Below are 14527 nucleotides of genomic sequence, written 5' to 3' on the forward strand. Positions count from 1 at the left end.
TTTTGGGAGGGTCAAATTTTGACTTTTTTCGCATACTATACTATTGCCTTTTTTTTTCCGGCCATTTTTTCGACGCGCTAAATTCCAAGGTTTTGGGCCTTTTTGCCCTTTATTCCCACTTTGCACACCATGGCGGCGTCTCTGAGCTATTCTATGTGGTTTTGGCCATTTTTGGGAGGGTCAAATTTTGACTTTTTTCGCATACTATACTATTGCCTTTTTTTTCCGGCCATTTTTCGACGCGCTAAATTCAAGGTTTTTGGCCTTTTTGCCCTTTTTTATTCCCACTTTGCACACCATGGCGGCGTCTCTGAGCTATTCTATGTGGTTTTTGGCCATTTTTGGGAGGGGTCAAATTTTGACTTTTTTCGCATACTATACTATTGCCTTTTTTTTCCGGCCATTTTTGACGTGCTAAATTCCAAGGTTTTTGGCCTTTTTGCCCTTTATTCCCACTTTGCACACCATGGCGTCTCTGCGAGCTATTCTATGTGGTTTTTGGCCATTTTGGGAGGGTCAAATTTTGACTTTTTTCGCATACTATACTATTGCCTTTTTTTCCGGCCATTTTTTCGACGTGCTAAATTCCAAGGTTTTGGCCTTTTTGCCCTTTATTCCCACTTTGCACACCATGGCGCGTCTCTGCAGCTATTCTATGTGGTTTTTGGCCATTTTGGGAGGGGTCAAATTTTGACTTTTTCATACTATACTATTGCCTTTTTTTTCCGGCCATTTTTTCGACGTGCTAAATTCCAAGGTTTTGGCCTTTTTGCCCTTTATTCCCACTTTGCACACCATGGCGCGTCTCTGCGAGCTATTCTATGTGGTTTTGGCCATTTTGGGAGGGTCAAATTTTGACTTTTTTCGCATACTATACTATTGCCTTTTTTTTTCCCGGCCATTTTTTCGACGCGCTTAAATTCCAAGGTTTTTGGCCTTTTTGCCCTTTTTTATTCCCACTTTGCACATCATGGCGCGTCTCTGATAGCTATTCTATGTGGTTTTCGTCCATTTTTGGGAGGGGTCAAATTTTGACTTTTTTCGCATACTATACTATTGCCTTTTTTTTCCGGCCATTTTTTCGACGTGCTAAATTCAAGGTTTTTGGCCTTTTTGCCCTTTATTCCCACTTTGCACACCATGGCGGCGTCTCTGCAGCTATTCTATGTGGTTTTTGGCCATTTTGGGAGGGGTCAAATTTTGACTTTTTTCGCATACTATACTATTGCCTTTTTTTTCCGGACATTTTTTCGACGCGCTAAATTCCAAGGTTTTTGGCCTTTTTTGCCCTTTATTCCCACTTTGCACACCATGGCGGCGTCTCTGCGAGCTATTCTATGTGGTTTTGGCCATTTTGGGAGGGGTCAAATTTTGACTTTTTTCGCATACTATACTATTGCCTTTTTTTCCGGCCATTTTTTCGACGCTAAATTCCAAGGTTTTTGGCCTTTTTGCCCTTTTTTATTCCCACTTTGCACACCATGGCGCGTCTCTGCGAGCTATTCTATGTGGTTTTCGGCCATTTTTGGGAGGGGTCAAATTTTGACTTTTTTCGCATACTATACTATTGCCTTTTTTTTCCGGCCATTTTTTGACGTGCTAAATTCCAAGGTTTTGGCCTTTTTGCCCTTTTTTATTCCCACTTTGCACACCATGGCGCGTCTCTGCGAGCTATTCTATGTGGTTTTGGCCATTTTGGGAGGTCAAATTTTGACTTTTTTCGCATACTATACTATTGCCTTTTTTTTCCCGGCCATTTTTTCGACGTGCTAAATTCCAAGGTTTTGGCCTTTTTGCCCTTTATTCCACTTTGCACACCATGGCGCGTCTCTGCAGCTATTCTATGTGGTTTTGGCCATTTTGGGAGGGGTCAAATTTTGACTTTTTTCGCATACTATACTATTGCCTTTTTTTTCCGGCCATTTTTTCGACGCGCTAAATTCCAAGGTTTTTGGCCTTTTTTGCCCTTTATTCCCACTTTGTCCACCATGGCGGCGTCTCTGCGAGCTATTCTATGTGGTTTTTGGCCATTTTGGGAGGGTCAAATTTTGACTTTTTTCATACTATACTATTGCCTTTTTTTCCGGCCATTTTTTCGACGCTAAATTCCAAGGTTTTTGGCCTTATTTGCCCTTTATTCCCACTTTGCACACCATGGCGCGTCTCTGCGAGCTATTCTATGTGGTTTTGGCCATTTTGGGAGGGTCAAATTTTGACTTTTTGCATACTATACTATTGCCTTTTTTTCCGGCCATTTTTTGACGCTAAATTCCGAGGTTTTTGGCCTTTTTTGCCCTTTATTCCCACTTTGCACATCATGGCGCGTCTCTGATAGCTATTCTATGTGGTTTTCGTCCATTTTTGGGAGGGGTCAAATTTTGACTTTTTTCGCATACTATACTATTGCCTTTTTTTTTCCGCCATTTTTTCGACACGCTAAATTCCAAGGTTTTTGGCCTTTTTGCCCTTTATTCCCACTTTGCACACCATGGCGCGTCTCTGAGCTATTCTATGTGGTTTTTGGCCATTTTTGGGAGGGGTCAAATTTTGACTTTTTTCGCATACTATACTATTGCCTTTTTTTTCCGGCCATTTTTGACGCGCTTAAATTCCAAGGTTTTGGCCTTTTTGCCCTTTATTCCCACTTTGCACACCATGGCGGCGTCTCTGCGAGCTATTCTATGTGGTTTTTGGCCATTTTGGGAGGGTCAAATTTTGACTTTTTCGCATACTATACTATTGCCTTTTTTTTCCGGCCATTTTTTCGACGCTTAAATTCCAAGGTTTTTGGCCTTTTTTGCCCTTTATTCCCACTTTGCACACCATGGCGCGTCTCTGCGAGCTATTCTATGTGGTTTTTGGCCATTTTTGGGAGGGGTCAAATTTTGACTTTTTTCGCATACTATACTATTGCCTTTTTTTTTCCGGCCATTTTTTCGACGCGCTAAATTCCAAGGTTTTTGGCCTTTTTTGCCCTTTATTCCCACTTTGCACACCATGGCGCGTCTCTGCGAGCTATTCTATGTGGTTTTTGGCCATCTTTGGGCGGGTCAAATTTTGACTTTTTTCGCATACTATACTATTGCCTTTTTTTTCCGGCCATTTTTTCGACGCGCTAAATTCCAAGGTTTTTGGCCTTTTTTGCCCTTTATTCCCACTTTGCACACCATGGCGGCGTCTCATGAGCTATTCTATGTGGTTTTTGGCCATTTTGGGAGGGTCAAATTTTGACTTTTTTCGCATACTATACTATTGCCTTTTTTTTTCCGGCCATTTTTTCGACGCTTAAATTCCAAGGTTTTTGGCCTTTTTGCCCTTTTTATTCCCACTTTGCACACCATGGCGCGTCTCTGCGAGCTATTCTATGTGGTTTTTGGCCATTTTTGGGAGGGGTCAAATTTTGACTTTTTTCGCATACTATACTATTGCCTTTTTTTTCCGGCCATTTTTTCGACGCGCTAAATTCCAAGGTTTTTGGCCTTTTTTGCCCTTTATTCCCACTTTGCACACCATGGCGCGTCTCTGCGAGCTATTCTATGTGGTTTTTGGCCATTTTTGGGAGGGGTCAAATTTTGACTTTTTTCGCATACTATACTATTGCCTTTTTTTTTCCGGCCATTTTTTCGACGCGCTAAATTCCAAGGTTTTTGGCCTTTTTTGCCCTTTATTCCCACTTTGCACACCATGGCGCGTCTCTGCGAGCTATTCTATGTGGTTTTGGCCATTTTGGAAGGGTCAAATTTTGACTTTTTTCGCATACTATACTATTGCCTTTTTTTTTCCGGCCATTTTTTCGACGCGCTAAATTCCAAGGTTTTTGGCCTTTTTTGCCCTTTATTCCCACTTTGCACACCATGGCGGCGTCTCTGAAGCTATTCTATGTGGTTTTTGGCCATTTTGGGAGGGTCAAATTTTGACTTTTTTAGCATACTATACTATTGCCTTTTTTTCCGGCCATTTTTTCGACGCTAAATTCCAAGGTTTTTGGCCTTTTTGCCCTTTATTCCCACTTTGCACACCATGGCGCGTCTCTGCGAGCTATTCTATGTGGTTTTTGGCCATTTTTGGGAGGGGTCAAATTTTGACTTTTTTCGCATACTATACTATTGCCTTTTTTTTTCCGGCCATTTTTTCGACGCGCTAAATTCCAAGGTTTTTGGCCTTTTTTGCCCTTTATTCTCACTTTGCACACCATGGCGCGTCCTTGCGAGCTATTCTATGTGGTTTTCGGCCATTTTGGGAGGGTCAAATTTTGACTTTTTTCATACTATACTATTGCCTTTTTTTCCGGCCATTTTTCGACGCTAAATTCAAGGTTTTGGCCTTTTTGCCCTTTATTCCCACTTTTGCACACCATGGCGTCTCTGAAGCTATTCTATGTGGTTTTTGGCCATTTTGGGAGGGTCAAATTTTGACTTTTTTTCGCATACTATACTATTGCCTTTTTTTTCCGGCCATTTTTTCGACGCTTAAATTCCAAGGTTTTTGGCCTTTTTGCCCTTTATTCCCACTTTGCACATCATGGCGCGTCTCTGCAAGCTATTCTATGTGGTTTTTGGCCATTTTTGGGAGGGGTCAAATTTTGACTTTTTTCGCATACTATACTATTGCCTTTTTTTTTCGGCCCATTTTTCGACGCTAAATTCCAAGGTTTTTGGCCTTTTTGCCTTTATTCCCACTTTGCACACCATGGCGCTGCCTCTGCGAGCTATTCTATGTGGTTTTGGCCATTTTTGGGAGGGGTCAAATTTAGACTTTTTTCGCATACTATACTATTGCCTTTTTTTTCCAGCCATTTTTTCGACGCGCTTAAATTCCAAGGTTTTTGGCCTTTTTGCCCTTTATTCCCACTTTGCACACCATGGCGGCGTCTCTGCGAGCTATTCTATGTGGTTTTTGGCCATTTTGGGAGGGTCAAATTTTGACTTTTTTCATACTATACTATTGCCTTTTTTTTTTCCGCCATTTTTTCGACGCTATTAAATTCCAAGGTTTTTGGCCTTTTTTGCCCTTTTTTATTCCCACTTTGCCAATTATGGCGCCTCATGAAGCTATTCTATGTGGTTTTTGGCCATTTTTGGGAGGGGTCAAATTTTGACTTTTTTCGCATACTATACTATTGCCTTTTTTTTTCCGGCCATTTTTTCGACGCGCTAAATTCCAAGGTTTTTGGCCTTTTTTGCCCTTTATTCCCACTTTGCACACCATGGCGCGTCTCTGCGAGCTATTCTATGTGGTTTTTGGCCATTTTTGGGAGGGGTCAAATTTTGACTTTTTTCGCATACTATACTATTGCCTTTTTTTTCCGGCCATTTTTTCGACGCGCTAAATTCCAAGGTTTTTGGCCTTTTTTTCCCTTTATTCCCACTTTTCACACCATGGCGGCGTCTCATGAGCTATTCTATGTGGTTTTTGGCCATTTTGGGAGGGTCAAATTTTGACTTTTTGCATACTATACTATTGCCTTTTTTTCCGGCCATTTTTTCGACGCGCTTAAATTCCAAGGTTTTTGGCCTTTTTGCCCTTTATTCCCACTTTGCACACCATGGCGGCGTCTCTGAGCTATTCTATGTGGTTTTTGGCCATTTTGGGAGGGGTCAAATTTTGACTTTTTTCGCATACTATACTATTGCCTTTTTTTCCGGCCATTTTTTCGACGCTAAATTCCAAGGTTTTTGGCCTTTTTGCCCTTTATTCCACTTTGCACACCATGGCGGCGTCTCTGCTAGCTATTCTATGTGGTTTTCGTCCATTTTTGGGAGGGGTCAAATTTTGACTTTTTTCGCATACTATACTATTGCCTTTTTTTTTCCGGCCATTTTTTCGACGCGCTAAATTCCAAGGTTTTTGGCCTTTTTTGCCCTTTATTCCCACTTTGCACACCATGGCGCGTCTCTGCGAGCTATTCTATGTGGTTTTCGGCCATTTTTGGGAGGGGTCAAATTTTGACTTTTTTCGCATACTATACTATTGCCTTTTTTTTCCGGCCATTTTTTCGACGCGCTAAATTCAAGGTTTTTGGCCTTTTTTGCCCTTTTTTATTCCCACTTTGCAACCATGGCGCGTCTCTGAAGCTATTCTATGTGGTTTTTGGCCATTTTTGGGAGGGGTCAAATTTTGACTTTTTTCGCATACTATACTATTGCCTTTTTTTTTCCGGCCATTTTTTGACGCTAAATTCAAGGTTTTGGCCTTTTTTGCCCTTTATTCCCACTTTGCACACCATGGCGGCGTCTCTGAGCTATTCTATGTGGTTTTGGCCATTTTGGGAGGGTCAAATTTTGACTTTTTTCGCATACTATACTATTGCCTTTTTTTTCCGGCCATTTTTTCGACGCGCTTAAATTCCAAGGTTTTTGGCCTTTTTTGCCCTTTTTATTCCCACTTTGCACACCATGGCGCTGCCTCTGCGAAGCTATTCTATGTGGTTTTTGGCCATTTTTGGGAGGGGTCAAATTTTGACTTTTCGCATACTATACTATTGCCTTTTTTTTCCGGCCATTTTTCGACGCTTAAATTCCAAGGTTTTTGGCCTTTTTGCCCTTTATTCCCACTTTGCACACCATGGCGGCGTCTCTGAAGCTATTCTATGTGGTTTTTGGCCATTTTGGGAGGGTCAAATTTTGACTTTTTTCGCATACTATACTATTGCCTTTTTTTTCCGGCCATTTTTTCGACGTGCTAAATTCCAAGGTTTTTGGCCTTTTTGCCCTTTATTCCCACTTTGCACACCATGGCGTCTCTGCGAGCTATTCTATGTGGTTTTGGCCATTTTGGGAGGGTCAAATTTTGACTTTTTAAGCATACTATACTATTGCCTTTTTTTCCGGCCATTTTTTGACGCTAAATTCAAGGTTTTTGGCCTTTTTGCCCTTTATTCCCACTTTGCACACCATGGCGGCGTCTCTGCGAGCTATTCTATGTGGTTTTGGCCATTTTGGGAGGGTCAAATTTTGACTTTTTTCGCATACTATACTATTGCCTTTTTTTTTTCCGGCCATTTTTTCGACGCTAAATTCCAAGGTTTTTGGCCTTTTTGCCCTTTATTCCCACTTTGCACACCATGGCGCTGCCTCTTAGCTATTCTATGTGGTTTTTGGCCATTTTGGGAGGGTCAAATTTTGACTTTTTTCGCATACTATACTATTGCCTTTTTTTTCCGGCCATTTTTGACGCTAAATTCAAGGTTTTTGGCCTTTTGCCCTTTTTTATTCCCACTTTGCACACCATGGCGCGTCTCTGAAAGCTATCCTATGTGGTTTTCGTCCATTTTGGGGGGGGTCAAATTTTGACTTTTTTCGTATACTATACTATTGCCTTTTTTTTCCGGCCATTTTTCGACGCTAAATTCCAAGGTTTTTGGCCTTTTTTGCCCTTTTTTATTCCCACTTTGCACACCATGGCGCTGTCTCTGCGAGCTATTCTATGTGGTTTTTGGCCATTTTGGGAGGGTCAAATTTTGACTTTTTTCGCATACTATACTATTGCCTTTTTTTTTCCGGCCATTTTTTCGACGCTAAATTCCAAGGTTTTGGCCTTTTGCCCTTTATTCCCACTTTGCACACCATGGCGGCGTCTCATGTAGCTATTCTATGTGGTTTTGGCCATTTTGGGAGGGGTCAAATTTTGACTTTTTTCGCATACTATACTATTGCCTTTTTTTCCGGCCATTTTTTCGACGCTAAATTCCAAGGTTTTGGCCTTTTTGCCCTTTATTCCCACTTTGCACACCATGGCGGCGTCTCTGCGAGCTATTCTATGTGGTTTTGGCCATTTTGGGAGGGTCAAATTTTGACTTTTTCGCATACTATACTATTGCCTTTTTTTTCCGGCCATTTTTTCGACGTGCTAAATTCCAAGGTTTTTGGCCTTTTTGCCCTTTATTCCACTTTGCACACCATGGCTGCGTCTCTGAGCTATTCTATGTGGTTTTTGGCCATTTTTGGGAAGGGTCAAATTTTGACTTTTTTCGCATACTATACTATTGCCTTTTTTTTTCCGGCCATTTTTTCGACGCGCTTAAATTCCAAGGTTTTGGCCTTTTTGCCCTTTATTCCACTTTGCACACCATGGCGCGTCTCTGAGCTATTCTATGTGGTTTTGGCCATTTTGGGAGGGTCAAATTTTGACTTTTTTCATACTATACTATTGCCTTTTTTTTTCCGGCCATTTTAGACGCGCTAAATTCCAAGGTTTTGGCCTTTTTGCCCTTTATTCCCACTTTGCACACCATGGCGGCGTCTCTGCGAGCTATTCTATGTGGTTTTGGCCATTTTGGGAGGTCAAATTTTGACTTTTTTCGCATACTATACTATTGCCTTTTTTTCCGGCCATTTTTCGACGCGCTTAAATTCCAAGGTTTTTGGCCTTTTTGCCCTTTATTCCCACTTTGCACACCATGGCTGCGTCTCTGAAAGCTATTCTATGTGGTTTTGGCCATTTTGGGAGGGTCAAATTTTGACTTTTTCGCATACTATACTATTGCCTTTTTTTCCGGCCATTTTTTCGACGCTAAATTCCAAGGTTTTGGCCTTTTTGCCCTTTATTCCCACTTTGCACACCATGGCGGCGTCTCTGAAGCTATTCTATGTGGTTTTTGGCCATTTTGGGAGGTCAAATTTTGACTTTTTCGCATACTATACTATTGCCTTTTTTTTCCGGCCATTTTTTCGACGCTAAATTCCAAGGTTTTTGGCCTTTTTGCCCTTTATTCCACTTTGCACACCATGGCGGCGTCTCATGCGAGCTATTCTATGTGGTTTTTGGCCATTTTGGGAGGGGTCAAATTTTGACTTTTTTTCGCATACTATACTATTGCCTTTTTTTTTTCCGGCCATTTTTTCGACGCTGCTTAAATTCCAAGGTTTTTGGCCTTTTTGCCTTTATTCCCACTTTGCACACCATGGCGCGTCTCTGCAGCTATTCTATGTGGTTTTTGGCCATTTTGGGAGGGTCAAATTTTGACTTTTTCGCATACTATACTATTGCCTTTTTTTTTCCGGCCATTTTTTCGACGCGCTAAATTCCAAGGTTTTTGGCCTTTTTGCCCTTTATTCCACTTTGCACACCATGGCGGCGTCTCTGCAGCTATTCTATGTGGTTTTTGGCCATTTTTGGGAGGTCAAATTTTGACTTTTTTCGCATACTATACTATTGCCTTTTTTTCCGGCCATTTTTTCGACGCTAAATTCCAAGGTTTTGGCCTTTTTTGCCTTTATTCCCACTTTGCACACCATGGCGCGTCTCATGAGCTATTCTATGTGGTTTTTGGCCATTTTGGGAGGGGTCAAATTTTGACTTTTTTCGATACTATACTATTGCCTTTTTTTTCCGGCCATTTTTTCGACGCGCTTAAATTCCAAGGTTTTTGGCCTTTTTGCCCTTTATTCCCACTTTGCACACCATGGCGGCGTCTCATGCGAGCTATTCTATGTGGTTTTGGCCATTTTGGGAGGGTCAAATTTTGACTTTTTTCGCATACTATACTATTGCCTTTTTTTTTCCGGCCATTTTTTCGACGCGCTTAATTCCAAGGTTTTTGGCCTTTTTTGCCCTTTATTCCCACTTTGCACACCATGGCGCGTCTCATGTAGCTATTCTATGTGGTTTTTGGCCATTTTTGGGAGGGGTCAAATTTTGACTTTTTTCGCATACTATACTATTGCCTTTTTTTTTCCGGCCATTTTTTCGACGCGCTTAAATTCCAAGGTTTTTGGCCTTTTTGCCCTTTATTCCCACTTTGCACACCATGGCGCGTCTCTGAAAGCTATTCTATGTGGTTTTGGCCATTTTGGGAGGGGTCAAATTTTGACTTTTTTCGCATACTATACTATTGCCTTTTTTTTCCCGCCATTTTTTCGACGCGCTTATATTCCAAGGTTTTTGGCCTTTTTGCCCTTTTTATTCCCACTTTGCACACCATGGCGCGTCTCTGCGAAAGCTATTCTATGTGGTTTTGGCCATTTTGGGAGGGGTCAAATTTTGACTTTTTTAGCATACTATACTATTGCCTTTTTTTTCCGGCCATTTTTTCGACGGCTTAAATTCAAGGTTTTTGGCCTTTTTGCCCTTTATTCCCACTTTGCACACCATGGCGCGTCTCTGCGAGCTATTCTATGTGGTTTTTGGCCATTTTGGGAGGGTCAAATTTTGACTTTTTCGCATACTATACTATTGCCTTTTTTTTCCGGCCATTTTTCGACGCGCTAAATTCCAAGGTTTTTGGCCTTTTTTGCCCTTTATTCCCACTTTGCACACCATGGCGCGTCTCTGCTAGCTATTCTATGTGGTTTTTGGCCATTTTGGGAGGGTCAAATTTTGACTTTTTTCGCATACTATACTATTGCCTTTTTTTTCCGGCCATTTTTTGGCGCTAAATTCAAGGTTTTTGGCCTTTTTTGCCCTTTATTCCCACTTTGCACACCATGGCGCGTCTCTGCGAGCTATTCTATGTGGTTTTTGGCCATTTTTGGGAGGGGTCAAATTTTGACTTTTTTCGCATACTATACTATTGCCTTTTTTTCCGGCCATTTTTCGACGCGCTAAATTCCAAGGTTTTTGGCCTTTTTTGCCCTTTATTCCCACTTTGCACACCATGGCGCGTCTCTGCGAGCTATTCTATGTGGTTTTTGGCCATTTTTGGGAGGGGTCAAATATTTCCTTTTTCGATACTATACTATTGCCTTTTTTTTCCGGCCATTTTTTCGACGCGCTTAAATTCCAAGGTTTTTGGCCTTTTTGCCCTTTATTCCCACTTTGCACACCATGGCGCGTCTCATGCGAGCTATTCTATGTGGTTTTGGCCATTTTGGGAGGGTCAAATTTTGACTTTTTTCGCATACTATACTATTGCCTTTTTTTCCGGCCATTTTTTCGACGCGCTAAATTCCAAGGTTTTTGGCCTTTTTTGCCCTTTATTCCCACTTTGCACACCATGGCGTCTCTGCAGCTATTCTATGTGGTTTTGGCCATTTTGGGAGGGTCAAATTTTGACTTTTTCGCATACTATACTATTGCCTTTTTTTTCCGGCCATTTTTCGACGCGCTAAATTCCAAGGTTTTTGGCCTTTTTGCCCTTTATTCCACTTTGCACACCATGGCGTCTCTGCGAGCTATTCTATGTGGTTTTGGCCATTTTGGGAGGGGTCAAATTTTGACTTTTTTCGCATACTATACTATTGCCTTTTTTTTTCCGGCCATTTTTCGACGCTAAATTCAAGGTTTTTGGCCTTTTTTGCCCTTTATTCCCACTTTGCACACCATGGCGCGTCTCTGCGAGCTATTCTATGTGGTTTTTGGCCATTTTTGGGAGGGGTCGAGTTGTGACTTTTTTCGGATACTATACTATTGCCTTTTTTTCCGGCCATTTTTTCGACGCTAAATTCAAGGTTTTTGGCCTTTTTGCCTTTATTCCCACTTTGCACACCATGGCGGCGTCTCATGCGAGCTATTCTATGTGGTTTTGGCCATTTTGGGAGGGGTCAAATTTTGACTTTTTCGCATACTATACTAGTGCCTTTTTTTTCCGGCCATTTTTTCGACGCGCTAAATTCCAAGGTTTTTGGCCTTTTTTGCCCTTTTTTATTCCACTTTGCACACCATGGCGCTGCCTCTCTGAGCTATTCTATGTGGTTTTGGCCATTTTGGGAGGGGTCAAATTTTGACTTTTTTCGCATACTATACTATTGCCTTTTTTTTTCCGGCCATTTTTCGACGCTAAATTCCAAGGTTTTTGGTCTTTTTTGCCCTTTATTCCCACTTTGCACACCATGGCGCGTCTCTGCGAGCTATTCTATGTGGTTTTTGGCCATTTTTGGGAGGGGTCAAATTTTGACTTTTTTCGCATACTATACTATTGCCTTTTTTTTTCCGGCCATTTTTCGACGCGCTAAATTCAAGGTTTTGGCCTTTTTTGCCCTTTATTCCCACTTTGCACACCATGGCGCGTCTCTGCGAGCTATTCTATGTGGTTTTCGGCCATTTTGGGAGGGTCAAATTTTGACTTTTTAGCATACTATACTATTGCCTTTTTTTCCGGCCATTTTTCGACGCTAAATTCCAAGGTTTTTGGCCTTTTTGCCCTTTATTCCCACTTTGCACACCATGGCGGCGTCTCTGCGAGCTATTCTATGTGGTTTTTGGCCATTTTGGGAGGGTCAAATTTTGACTTTTTTCGCATACTATACTATTGCCTTTTTTTTTTTCCGGCCATTTTTTCGACGCTGCTAAATTCCAAGGTTTTTGGCCTTTTGCCCTTTATTCCCACTTTGCACACCATGGCGCGTCTCTGAAGCTATTCTATGTGGTTTTGGCCATTTTGGGAGGGGTCAAATTTTGACTTTTTTCGCATACTATACTATTGCCTTTTTTTTTCCGGCCATTTTTCGACGCGCTAAATTCAAGGTTTTTGGCCTTTTTGCCCTTTATTCCCACTTTGCACACCATGGCGGCGTCTCTGCGAGCTATTCTATGTGGTTTTGGCCATTTTGGGAGGGTTCAAATTTTGACTTTTTTCGCATACTATACTATTGCCTTTTTTTTCCGGCCATTTTTTCGACGCGCTAAATTCCGAGGTTTTTGGCCTTTTTTGCCCTTTATTCCCACTTTGCACACCATGGCGCGTCTCTGCGAGCTATTCTATGTGGTTTTTGGCCATTTTTGGGAGGGGTCAAATTTTGACTTTTTTCGCATACTATACTATTGCCTTTTTTTTCCGGCCATTTTTCGACGCTAAATTCAAGGTTTTGGCCTTTTTGCCCTTTATTCCCACTTTGCACACCATGGCGCGTCTCTGCGAGCTATTCTATGTGGTTTTGGCCATTTTGGGAGGGTCAAATTTTGACTTTTTTCGCATACTATACTATTGCCTTTTTTTTCCGGCCATTTTTTCGACGCTAAATTCAAGGTTTTTGGCCTTTTTGCCCTTTATTCCCACTTTGCACACCATGGCGGCGTCTCTGAAAGCTATTCTATGTGGTTTTGGCCATTTTGGGAGGGTCAAATTTTGACTTTTTCGCATACTATACTATTGCCTTTTTTTCCGGCCATTTTTTCGACGCTAAATTCAAGGTTTTGGCCTTTTTGCCCTTTATTCCCACTTTGCACACCATGGCGCGTCTCTGCGAGCTATTCTATGTGGTTTTTGGCCATTTTGGGAGGGTCAAATTTTGACTTTTTTCATACTATACTATTGCCTTTTTTTTCCGGCCATTTTTTCGACGCGCTAAATTCCAAGGTTTTGGCCTTTTTGCCCTTTATTCCCACTTTGCACACCATGGCGGCGTCTCTCATGAGCTATTCTATGTGGTTTTTGGCCATTTTGGGAGGGTCAAATTTTGACTTTTTTCGCATACTATACTATTGCCTTTTTTTTCCGGCCCTTTTTTCGACGCGCGCTAAATTCCAAGGTTTTGGCCTTTTTGCCCTTTTTATTCCCACTTTGCACACCATGGCGCGTCTCTCAAGCTATTCTATGTGGTTTTGGCCATTTTGGGAGGGGTCAAATTTTGACTTTTTTCAGATACTATACTATTGCCTTTTTTTTTCCAGCCATTTTTTCGACGCGCTAAATTCCAAGGTTTTTGGCCTTTTTTGCCCTTTATTCCCACTTTGCACACCATGGCGCGTCCCTGTCAGCTATTCTATGTGGTTTTGGCCATTTTGGGAGGGTCAAATTTTGACTTTTTCGCATACTATACTATTGCCTTTTTTTTCCCGGCCATTTTTTCGACACGCTAAATTCCAAGGTTTTTGGCCTTTTTTGCCCTTTTTTTATTCCCACTTTGCACACCATGGCGCTGCCTCATGTAGCTATTCTATGTGGTTTTTGGCCATTTTGGGAGGGTCAAATTTTGACTTTTTTCGCATACTATACTATTGCCTTTTTTTCCGGCCATTTTTTCGACGCGCTTAAATTCCAAGGTTTTTGGCCTTTTTGCCTTTATTCCCACTTTGCACACCATGGCGCGTCTCTGCGAGCTATTCTATGTGGTTTTGGCCATTTTGGGAGGGGTCAAATTTTGACTTTTTCGCATACTATACTATTGCCTTTTTTTTCCGGCCATTTTTTCGACGCTAAATTCAAGGTTTTGGCCTTTTTTGCCCTTTATTCCCACTTTGCACACCATGGCGCGTCTCTGCAAGCTATTCGATTTAGTTTTCGGCCATTTTTGGGAAGGGTCAAATTTTGACTTTTTTCGCATACTATACTATTGCCTTTTTTTTCCCGGCCATTTTTTCGACGCGCTAAATTCCGAGGTTTTTGGCCTTTTTTGCCCTTTATTCCCACTTTGCACACCATGGCGGCGTCTCATGCGAGCTATTCTATGTGGTTTTGGCCATTTTGGGAGGGTCAAATTTTGACTTTTTTCGCATACTATACTATTGCCTTTTTTTTTCCGGCCATTTTTTCGACGCGCTAAATTCCAAGGTTTTTGGCCTTTTTTGCCCTTTATTCCCACTTTGCACACCATGGCGCGTCTCTGAGCGCTATTCTGTGTGGTTTTGGCCATTTTGGGAGGGGTCAAAT

Source organism: Plectropomus leopardus, chromosome 5, assembly GCF_026936395.1.
Source record: "Plectropomus leopardus strain MGB_pleo_1.0 chromosome 5, ASM2693639v1, whole genome shotgun sequence".
Lineage (NCBI taxonomy): Eukaryota > Metazoa > Chordata > Actinopteri > Perciformes > Serranidae > Plectropomus > Plectropomus leopardus.